At 33.4% G+C, this 10,000-nt stretch overlaps 4 non-coding genes across 4 annotated transcripts in view; all 4 read left to right on the top strand.

Moving 5' to 3' along the window:
* Positions 1-2,803: 2,803 nt before the first annotated feature.
* On the top strand, positions 2,804-2,922 carry LOC145846948 (5S ribosomal RNA). The gene has a single exon (XR_014370969.1). It is a non-coding gene; the product is annotated as a 5S ribosomal RNA (ribosomal RNA).
* Positions 2,923-6,767: 3,845 nt separating this feature from the next.
* On the top strand, positions 6,768-8,575 carry LOC145846944 (small subunit ribosomal RNA). Its single transcript, XR_014370965.1, has one exon. It is a non-coding gene; the product is annotated as a small subunit ribosomal RNA (ribosomal RNA).
* A 182-nt stretch (positions 8,576-8,757) lies between these two features.
* Positions 8,758-8,910, top strand: LOC145846932 (5.8S ribosomal RNA). The gene has a single exon (XR_014370954.1). It is a non-coding gene; the product is annotated as a 5.8S ribosomal RNA (ribosomal RNA).
* Positions 8,911-9,132: 222 nt separating this feature from the next.
* Positions 9,133-10,000, top strand: part of LOC145846949 (large subunit ribosomal RNA) — a 3,631-nt gene continuing 2,763 nt past the window's right edge. Inside the window, exon 1 of the ribosomal RNA XR_014370970.1 lies at positions 9,133-10,000. This exon is cut by the window's right edge and continues 2,763 nt beyond it. This is a non-coding gene — a ribosomal RNA (large subunit ribosomal RNA).

Below are 10,000 nucleotides of genomic sequence, written 5' to 3' on the forward strand. Positions count from 1 at the left end.
TACTTATTACTCGTTTATTTACATTTCTTTAACGCTTAAAAGAAAAGTAAATTCTAGTTATTAGCAAATAAAAACGTAAGCCAATCAGATAACGTTATTTGCTGTTTAAACCAATTAGAGCGCTAAAAAAGTGGTTTGACCAGTTTGAGATATCGAAAAAATAATGGCACCATCTTGTAGAGTACAATTTTCTGAGTTAAAATTAATACAATTAGTCTTTTATACTAAAACTTAAAAGTTTTTTTGTCCAAAAACAAATAAAAGCGTGGCTACTTGAAAAATCAAACGAAAATAAATTTTGCACTTTTGTATTGTGAGTCATAATAAGTTATTTACTGTTACCAACAGATACTAGCAAAAGCTTTTTAAAGTTTTGTATTAACTTAATGTATTTGTAATTACTTTTACTTAATAGAAACTATTGAATTACGTTTACTTAGTTTACTTTTGTATGTGTATTAAATATATAGCAATTTTGCTTGAACTTAAATAAAGATTATTAAACTATTAAAAGAAAACTATCAAAGTTTACTAACTCAAAAGCTAAATCTTAGTTATATTGTTATAAACATTTATGTTGTAATTTACTAATAACTAAATGAGTTTATTTCAAACAAAAAGAATTAAATAATGTTATGTTATGTCAAGCCTACTATATGAGGTATATAGGTATATAAGGTATACAAGCTTATGTTTGAAAGTTATAATAATTAAAATAAAAATAAATATTTAGTTGGTAAAATTTGTATTTAATATGCTTTGAAATTAGAGTTAGTATAGATGTTTTTTTTTAAATATAATAAATATAAGTATTTAGTTACTAATAATAAACTAAAATACCAATTTTGTAGTTATTACAAAAAAAAAAACTTATCTTACTTAAAGTTCACTGTAATTGAAACATTATACAAAAGCTTTATAATTATAAGCTTTGAATAATTCTATTTGAATAAATAATAGATTCATAACTATATTCATGTTTGCATATTTAAATTATAAAAAGTTAGTGTTTTGTGTATTGACTTTATGATTATTTTATTTTAGTAACTGTTAGTTTTATACTTTAATAAAAGAAATATGGTTAACAAGTAAGTTAAAAATGAAAGAAGCATAAAAAAACACACTAATTAACTGCTTATTCAATAGTTTGATTATTTAATTATTTTTCTGTTATATAGTTTAATCGTATTGTATAAAAAATACAGAGGTTTAAAGTAAGTTTGAATAAAAATAAAACAAAACATATAATATAAGCATTAGTTAAAATACATAGTTTTTTTTTCTAAAAAAATTTAATTCTTTAATAATAAGTAGTAATTTAAATAAAAAATAATACAAGTAAAGTTATACAATATATATACTATAGTTTGTCAAACTAGGCAAACACTACTAGGCAAAAAACAAACTAGGCAAAAAACCTACAAAGTAGGCCACCACTACAATCCTATGTTCCAACTGGAAATTCAATGAGATCGTTACTGTACTTGTGATGAACGTTGATAATCCCCAAGATTGTAAGTCGAAGGCCTTACCCAACCTAACCAGCGCACTGGTTTTCTTACAACTGAATTAATCAACATTTATTATTGAATATAATCATTATTGATAGATAGAGGAATGTTGACAATCAACAACAGATTGTAGGTCAAAGGCATTACTCGACCCAAGTACCCACAACCTAGATTGAACAACATTTATTAGATAGATTTGTTTAATGATAGATAGAGGAATATTGTCAATCCACAACAGATTGTAAGTCAAAGGCATTACTCGACCCAAGTACCCACAACCTAGATTGAACAACATTTGTTAGATAGATTAGTTAGATAGATAAATAGTACAGTATAATCTCAAAGAATTTGAAGCCCGAACATTGAACGATAGTGGTGTTTCGTGACGACTAGCGGGATTCGATCTTACAACCTTCTGCTTATGAGTCAGCTGATAAGACCACTGACCCACCGCGCCACGACAAAGATAAAGAAATATTTTGCTATATAAATAGGTTGATTTTTATAATTTTGTTATACAGTGTCAATTACAGTGAACTTCAAGTAAGATATACAACAGTATATATATTTCCGAGTCTGACTTTGAGTACTTTTTATATATTATTAACAAGATTTTTTAGGAGTAATATCTGTTTAGTTCTTTAATATATCTTTAAAATAATAATATTTTTTAAGGTGTTTAAAACTTTTAGAAGCTGTATGTAATGTCTTTTAGTTTAATAGTTCTTTTAAATTAGTAAAAAAAATAAACATGGTTGAGTTATCAAATTAAACAAAATAGAACGTCAAGTATTTAATTACTAAAATTAATTTAATTAAAAAAAAATCTCAGGTAATCTAAAATGTCAGGAATTATTTAAAAATAAATATAAATTTAAAACTTATTATATTGAAAAGATTGATGAATAATACTCTTGAATGTATGCAATGTTTGTATTTGTAATGCAATAACATAAATGGATAGATCAATGACAAATTGTAAACATATTGTATTATTTTATTTTACGATTTTATTTTATTTATTTAATAATTCAATAAACTTTACTTCTACTTTTCCTGGTCTTAGGTAATTTATAGATAACAATTATTTAAACAAACACTTTTGTACAGTTACAATACAGTTTTAGTACAGTTTGGGAGTAACTGTTGATTAAAAAAACAAAAAAAAAGTTAATTCAGGTTAAAATTTTATAAGGAATAATTTTAAAATATCAAATTGATTGTAAATCAAGTGCAAATAGGTTTTTTAAATAAACCGAAGGGTTTATAAAGGCTTGTAAACGCCTTCAAACGCCTACGACCATACCACACTGAGTACACCCCATCTCGTCCGATCTGGGAAGTTAAGCAGTGTCGGGCGTGGTTAGTACTTAGATGGGTGACCGCTTGGGAATACCACGTGCCGTAGGCCTTTGCTTTTTGAATTCATCTTTTTTGTACTATTTTTCTTTCTGACCTATTTATACTTATTACTCGTTTATTTACATTTCTTTAACGCTTAAAAGAAAAGAAAATTCTAGTTATTAGCAAACAAAAACCTTAGCCAATCAGATAACGTTATTTGCTGTTTGCTTATTTGCTGTTTAAACCAATTAGAGCGCTAAAAAAGTGGTTTGACCAGTTTGAGATATCGAAAAAATAATGGCACCATCTTGTAGAGTACAATTTTCTGAGTTAAAATTAATACAACTAGTCTTTTATACTAAAACTTTAAAGTCTTTTTGTCCAAAAACAAATAAAAGCGTGGCTACTTGAAAAATCAAACGAAAATAAATTTTGCACTTTTGTATTGTGAGTCATAATAAGTTATTTACTGTTACCAACAGATACTAGCAAAAGCTTTTTAAAGTTTTGTATTAACTTAATGTATTTGTACTTAGTTTAAATTAATAGAGTTTATTTGGTTTACTTTATTATGTGTATTGAATGTGCTAGTATCTAAAAATAAATACAACTAAAACAAAACAAACAAGGAGAGTACTTGAATAGAACCAACACAATTTACAGACCAGTTGTGTACTAAATTTAAAGAAATTCTGAATAGTGAATATGCAATTATTATTATAAGTTCAAAGTTCACTTTAATTTAAATTAATGTATTTTGTAAATTGGTTTTATTTAATACGATAGTAGTGAATTACTTTATTTAATTTACTTTAGTATGTGTTGTATAACTTTATTTAAACCAGAAGCAAAACGGGATTATACTTTCAATAAACTACACAATTTACAGACCAGTTGTGTACTAAATAAAAAGCTATTGTGAATGGTGAATATGCAATTATTATTATAAGTTTATAAGTTCACAGTTTACAAAAGCTTTAGAATTTAGTTACTATTTTGTTCATATTTGCATATCTAATTTATGAAAAGTTAGTGTTATGTGTATTGGCTTTTTAATTTCTTTATTTGTAGAACTGTTAGTTTTATATTCTAAAGAAACATTTTTAAATAAATATGTTTAACAAGTAACTTAAAAATGGAAGAAATATATTGTATATATTGAACTATTTATATTTATTCTAGCTATTTGCTTAGTGTATTTATTAATGTGATTATTTTATTTTGTTGTTTGTCTTATAGTTTAATCGTATTGTGTTGAAATATATATATAACAAATACAGAGGTTTAAAGTAAGTTTAAATGAAAATAAAATAAGACATATAGTTGAAATATAAGTTTAAAAAAATAGTTTTTTTTTTTTTTTTTTTCTTTGTTTGTTTGATTGTTTGTTTATTATATAATCGCGACGTGTCATTTTATTACTTTTAAGCATACTAAATATAATAATAGGTATAGTTATAGGAAAAATTCAATTAGTTTCTAATGTAATAAAAAAGTTTATTTCCACAAATAAATAAATACCTGAAAAATCAAATGAAAAATAAATTTCGCACTCCTGTATTGTGAGTCATAATAGGTTATTTACTGTTACCAACAGATACTAGCGAAGGCTTTTTAAAGTTCTATGTTAATTCAATGTATTTGTACTTAGTTTTATTAAAATGACAGTATTGATGGTTACGTTTATTAAGTATGTTTATTTAACGTTATGTAACTCAAGTAAAACCAGAAGCAAATAAGGAGACTACTTTCAATAAACTACACAATTTACATACCAATTGTATACTAAACTTAAAGCTATTCTATTTTATTCTTGATAGTTATTTTAAAGTTATTAAATTATACAAATGTATTTTGTAAAGTAGTTTTATAAAGTTACTATAGTTTATTTAACTTACTATAGTATGTGTTATATAATTTTAATTAAACCAGAAGCAAAAAGGGAGACTACTTTAAATAAACTACACCATTTATTGTTATATATAACTCTAATAAAACCAGAAGCAAAAAGGGAGACTACTTTAAATGAACTACACAAATTAAAAATATATTATTATTTATAAATCAATCGTGTTGTGTTTCAAAATACATTTTTCAAATAATGTTTTACAAGTATTTATCAGTTATTTAGTTTTCTTTTTATAGTTTAGCCGTATTGTTTTATTTATTTGTTATTATTTTTATTTAATTGTTTGCTTATTATATTTATCGCCATGTGCTTAAAAAATAAAACAACTATAAAGGTTAAAAAAGTAAGTTTAAATAAAAATAAAATGAAACATACAAAATAAGCTTATGATTTTTTATTATTATTATTATTATTATTATTATTTTTATTTTATTGTTTGTTTATTATATCTATCGCCATGTGCTTAAAAAATAAAACAACTATAAAGGTTAAAAAAGTAAGTTTAAATAAAAATAAAATGAAACATACAAAATAAGCTTATGATTTTTTATTATTATTATTATTATTATTATTATTTTTATTTCATTGTTTGTTTATTATATCTATCGCGATGTGCTTAAAAAATAAAACAACTATAAAGGTTTAAAAAGTAAGTTTAAATAAAGATAAAATGAAACATATAAAATAAGCTTATGTTTGATTTTTTTATTTTACTTTTATTAAATTGTTTGCTTATTATATTTATCGCGATGTGCTTAAAAGAATAGAACAAATACAAAGGTTTAAATTGTAAGTTTTAAATAAAATAAAATGAAACATACAAAATAAGCTTATGATTTTTTATTATTATTATTATTATTATTATTATTATTTTTATTTCATTGTTTGTTTATTATATCTATCGCGATGTGCTTAAAAAATAAAACAACTATAAAGGTTTAAAAAGTAAGTTTAAATAAAGATAAAATGTAACATATAAAATAAGCTTATGTTTGATTTTTTTATTTTATTTTCATTTAATTGTTTGTTTATTATATTTATCGCAATCTGCTTAAAAAAATAAAACGAGTATTAAGGTTTGAAAAGTAAGTTTAAATAAAAATAAAATAAAAATATAAAATAAGCTTATGTTTTTTTTTTTTTTTTTTTTATTATTATTATTTTTATTCAATTTTTTGTTTATTATATTTATCGCAATGTGCTTAAAACGATAAAACAAATATAAAGATTTAAAAAGTACGCTTAAATAAAAAATAATACAAATAAAGTTTATTTATAATAAATATATATATATTTAAAACATTAAAAAAAGTAGTTTATACATATTTTTTTTTATTTATTTCTTTTAAACATATTAAATAAAGTATAAAAAAGTATTAAAACATTTAAACGTAGCATAAATAAGCTTAAAACATTAAAATAATCGAAAAGAAACAAAGAAATTGAAAAAAATCGGAAAAAATCGGCAAAAAAAGTTCAACAGCAACATTTGAGCATCATACACGTATGCATTACTTTACACTAGTGAGAGAGACGTGTTTGTGCGTTCGGTCGACTTGACGAGAAAGCGGGCTTAAAGCATTACTGTTTAGCACCCGAGGCGCGGCTATTGCAGCGGCGGCGAACGTGCTATGTAAACGCATTGGAGCAGCGTATGAAAAACTACAAGCGTCCAGCGGCGGTAGGCTTATAGCTTTGCGAAGTCGTCGAGACGAGTAGCCGACGCAGGCAGGCACGGCTCGAGGCGGGTAACTGCAGCAGACAGATGGCGTGTTGCTGCTGACGAGTTAACCGGCAGAAGGCAAACGGTTGGTCGGGAGAAAGAACAGTCAGTTGTATAGCTGCATGCTGCAGTCGACGCGGGCTGGCGCTTTAAACAGCAAAAGGCCGGCGCCGACTTTCAGTAACGTTCGCAAGGCTTTTAAGCCGAGTGATAGAAAAGGTCTGTATTTATACAGTAAAAACGCTCAGTCGAGCAACGGGTTTAAACGCCCTCGGATAGTTATCTGGTTGATCCTGCCAGTAGTCATATGCTTGTCTCAAAGATTAAGCCATGCAAGTGTAAGTACGAGCTCACGTACAGTGAAACTGCGAATGGCTCATTAAATCAGTTATGGTTCATTTGATTGTACGCTTTTACATGGATAACTGTGGCAATTCTAGAGCTAATACATGCGTAAAGCGCCGAACTGACGTGAGGCGCGCATTTATCAGACCAAAACTAACCGGCTTTCGGGTCGTTACAATGGTGACTCTGGATAAGCTTGCGGATCGCACGGCCTAGTGCTGGCGACATCTCATTAAAGCAACTGCCCTATCAACTATCGTCGGTACGGTATCGGCCTACCGAGGTTGTAACGGGTGACGGAGAATCAGGGTTCGATTCCGGAGAGGGAGCCTGAGAAACGGCTACCACATCCAAGGAAGGCAGCAGGCGCGCAAATTACCCATTCCCGGCTCGGGGAGGTAGTGACGAAAAATAACAATGCAGACCTCGTACGAGGTCCTGCAATTGGAATGAGTACACTTTAAACTTTTTAACGAGTATCCATTGGAGGGCAAGTCTGGTGCCAGCAGCCGCGGTAATTCCAGCTCCAAAAGTGTATATTTAAGTTGTTGCGGTTGAAAAGCTCGTAGTTGGATATAGGGACGGCGAGGTTGGTCGGTCGAAAGGCTAGCACTGGCCTTGTTGTTCTTGTTGGTCGGTGCCTTCGCGGTGCTCTTAACTGAGTGTTGCGGTGGTCCGGCAAGTTTACCTTGAAAAAATTAGAGTGTTCAAAGCAGGCTTTACGCTTGTATAATGTTGCATGGAATAATGGAATAGGACCTCGGTTCTATTTTGTTGGTTTTCGGAGCACGAGGTAATGATTAATAGGAACGGACGGGGGCATCCGTACTGTGCCGTTAGAGGTGAAATTCTTGGATCGGCGCAAGACGAACGACTGCGAAAGCATTTGCCAAGAATGTTTTCTTTAATCAAGAGCGAAAGTCAGAGGTTCGAAGACGATCAGATACCGTCCTAGTTCTGACCTTAAACGATGCCGACTAGCGATCGGGCAGTGTCGAACTTAAGAACTGTCCGGCAGCTTCCGGGAAACCAAAGTCTTTGGGTTCCGGGGGAAGTATGGTTGCAAAGCTGAAACTTAAAGGAATTGACGGAAGGGCACCACCAGGAGTGGAGCCTGCGGCTTAATTTGACTCAACACGGGAAATCTCACCCGGCCCGGACACAGCGAGGATTGACAGATTGAGAGCTCTTTCTTGATTCTGTGGGTGGTGGTGCATGGCCGTTCTTAGTTGGTGGAGCGATTTGTCTGGTTAATTCCGATAACGAACGAGACTCTTACTTGCTAAATAGCTGCTCGACCCATTGGGTCGGAGACAACTTCTTAGAGGGACTAGTGGCGTTTAGCCACACGAGATTGAGCAATAACAGGTCTGTGATGCCCTTAGATGTTCGGGGCCGCACGCGCGCTACACTGACCGGATCATCGTGTGTTCCCTAGGCCGAAAGGTCCGGGTAATCCGTTGAACCCCGGTCGTGCTAGGGATAGGGACTTGCAATTGTTTCCCTTGAACGAGGAATTCCCAGTAAGCGCGAGTCATTAGCTTGCGTTGATTACGTCCCTGCCCTTTGTACACACCGCCCGTCGCTACTACCGATTGAATGGTTTAGTGAGGTCCTCCGATTGAGCCTGGTACGTGCGGCAACGCACTCGCCGGTGTTCGAAAAGACGATCGAACTTGATCATTTAGAGGAAGTAAAAGTCGTAACAAGGTTTCCGTAGGTGAACCTGCGGAAGGATCATTAACGAATCGAAATTTGATTTCAAGCGACGTCTCTTCTTCGAAGGGACCGAGCCCTGTAACTGTTATAGTTCGGTCGCGTTGCTTTCTGACAGCGGGAGTAATAATTCAGCACGCAAGTGCTGGCGCGGCCGCTTCTTTTTGAACACGATTTTTTGGTTGCATTGAGATTGATTAACACGAGAGATCTCTTAGCGGTGGATCACTCGGCTCGAGCGTCGATGAAGGACGGAGCTAGCTCCGAGAAGTAATGTGAATTGCAGGACACATTGAGCATCGATATTCTGAACGCGTATTGCGGCCTCGGGTAATCCTGGGGCCACGTCCGTCTCAGGGTCTTTAACACACCGATCCTTTCATTAGTTTGAAAGTGCCTGCGACTCGTTTCTTAATTAAGGAGCGTGTCGTCAAAGACAGCTGGTCTGGCGATTTCACAGCTGAAGCGTGAGCAGCCTGCTGGCCTCGGGTGAGGTAGCAACGACGGTAGGTGCTCGAGAATAAGTTAAGTGACTTCAAAAGGCCGACGTACAAAGCGCATGTACTTTTGTAGTACATCACTTTTGACCTGAGATCGGGCGGGACGACCCGCTGAACTTAAGCATATCACTAAGCGGAGGAAAAGAAACTAACAAGGATTCCCCTAGTAACGGCGAGTGAAGCGGGATAAGCCCAGCGCTAAATCCGAGCCTTTTTGGAGGGCGAGGAAATGTAGCGTATGGAATTCAGCATGCGGCGAACCAACGACTGCCCACGTTCTTCTGATCGAGGCCTTTTCCCAGAGCGGGTGTTAGGCCCTTGGCGGCGGTCGTAATTCGTCCTAGCGGTTTTCCCGGAGTCGGGTTGTTTGGAAATGCAGCCCTAAGCGGGTGGTAAACTCCATCTAAGGCTAAATACTGGCTCGAGACCGATAGCGAACAAGTACCGTGAGGGAAAGTTGAAAAGCACTTTGAAGAGAGAGTTAAAGAGTACGTGAAACCGCTTGGAGGCAAACGGAGGCGCCCATCGAGTCGCCGGACGTTTTCAGGCGCTGCGAGAGCTGTCCTACTGTTTGAGTGATCTTCGGAGACTCTTACGGTTGCGCTGGCGTCGCGGCGCTGCACTAGCGTTCGGCGAGGGCCGCGACCGGTTGCTGGGCTGACTTTGGTCGTTCGCAAGGTAGCTCTTCTTCGGAAGAGTGTTATAGGCGTTCGATTAGCTTCGGCTCGGCGACCGAGGAGAGATTCCGCGTCGGTCTTCGGACAGGCTGCGTGTTGATCGCTGGAATACGGCTTTGGAAACTGCTCGCAGTCTCTAGAGTTTGTACAAGGCCTTCTTCGCGTTAGCGCTCAGACGCCAGGGGTCTGCGGCTTAAGCTGGCCACGTCTCCGACCCGTCTTGAAACACGGACCAAGGAGTCTAACACGCGCGCGAGGTGTTGGGCAGTACGAAA

The sequence above is a fragment of the Thalia democratica genome, unplaced genomic scaffold (assembly GCF_965202585.1).
Source record: "Thalia democratica unplaced genomic scaffold, ktThaDemo2.hap1.1 HAP1_SCAFFOLD_721, whole genome shotgun sequence".
Classification (NCBI taxonomy): domain Eukaryota; kingdom Metazoa; phylum Chordata; class Thaliacea; order Salpida; family Salpidae; genus Thalia; species Thalia democratica.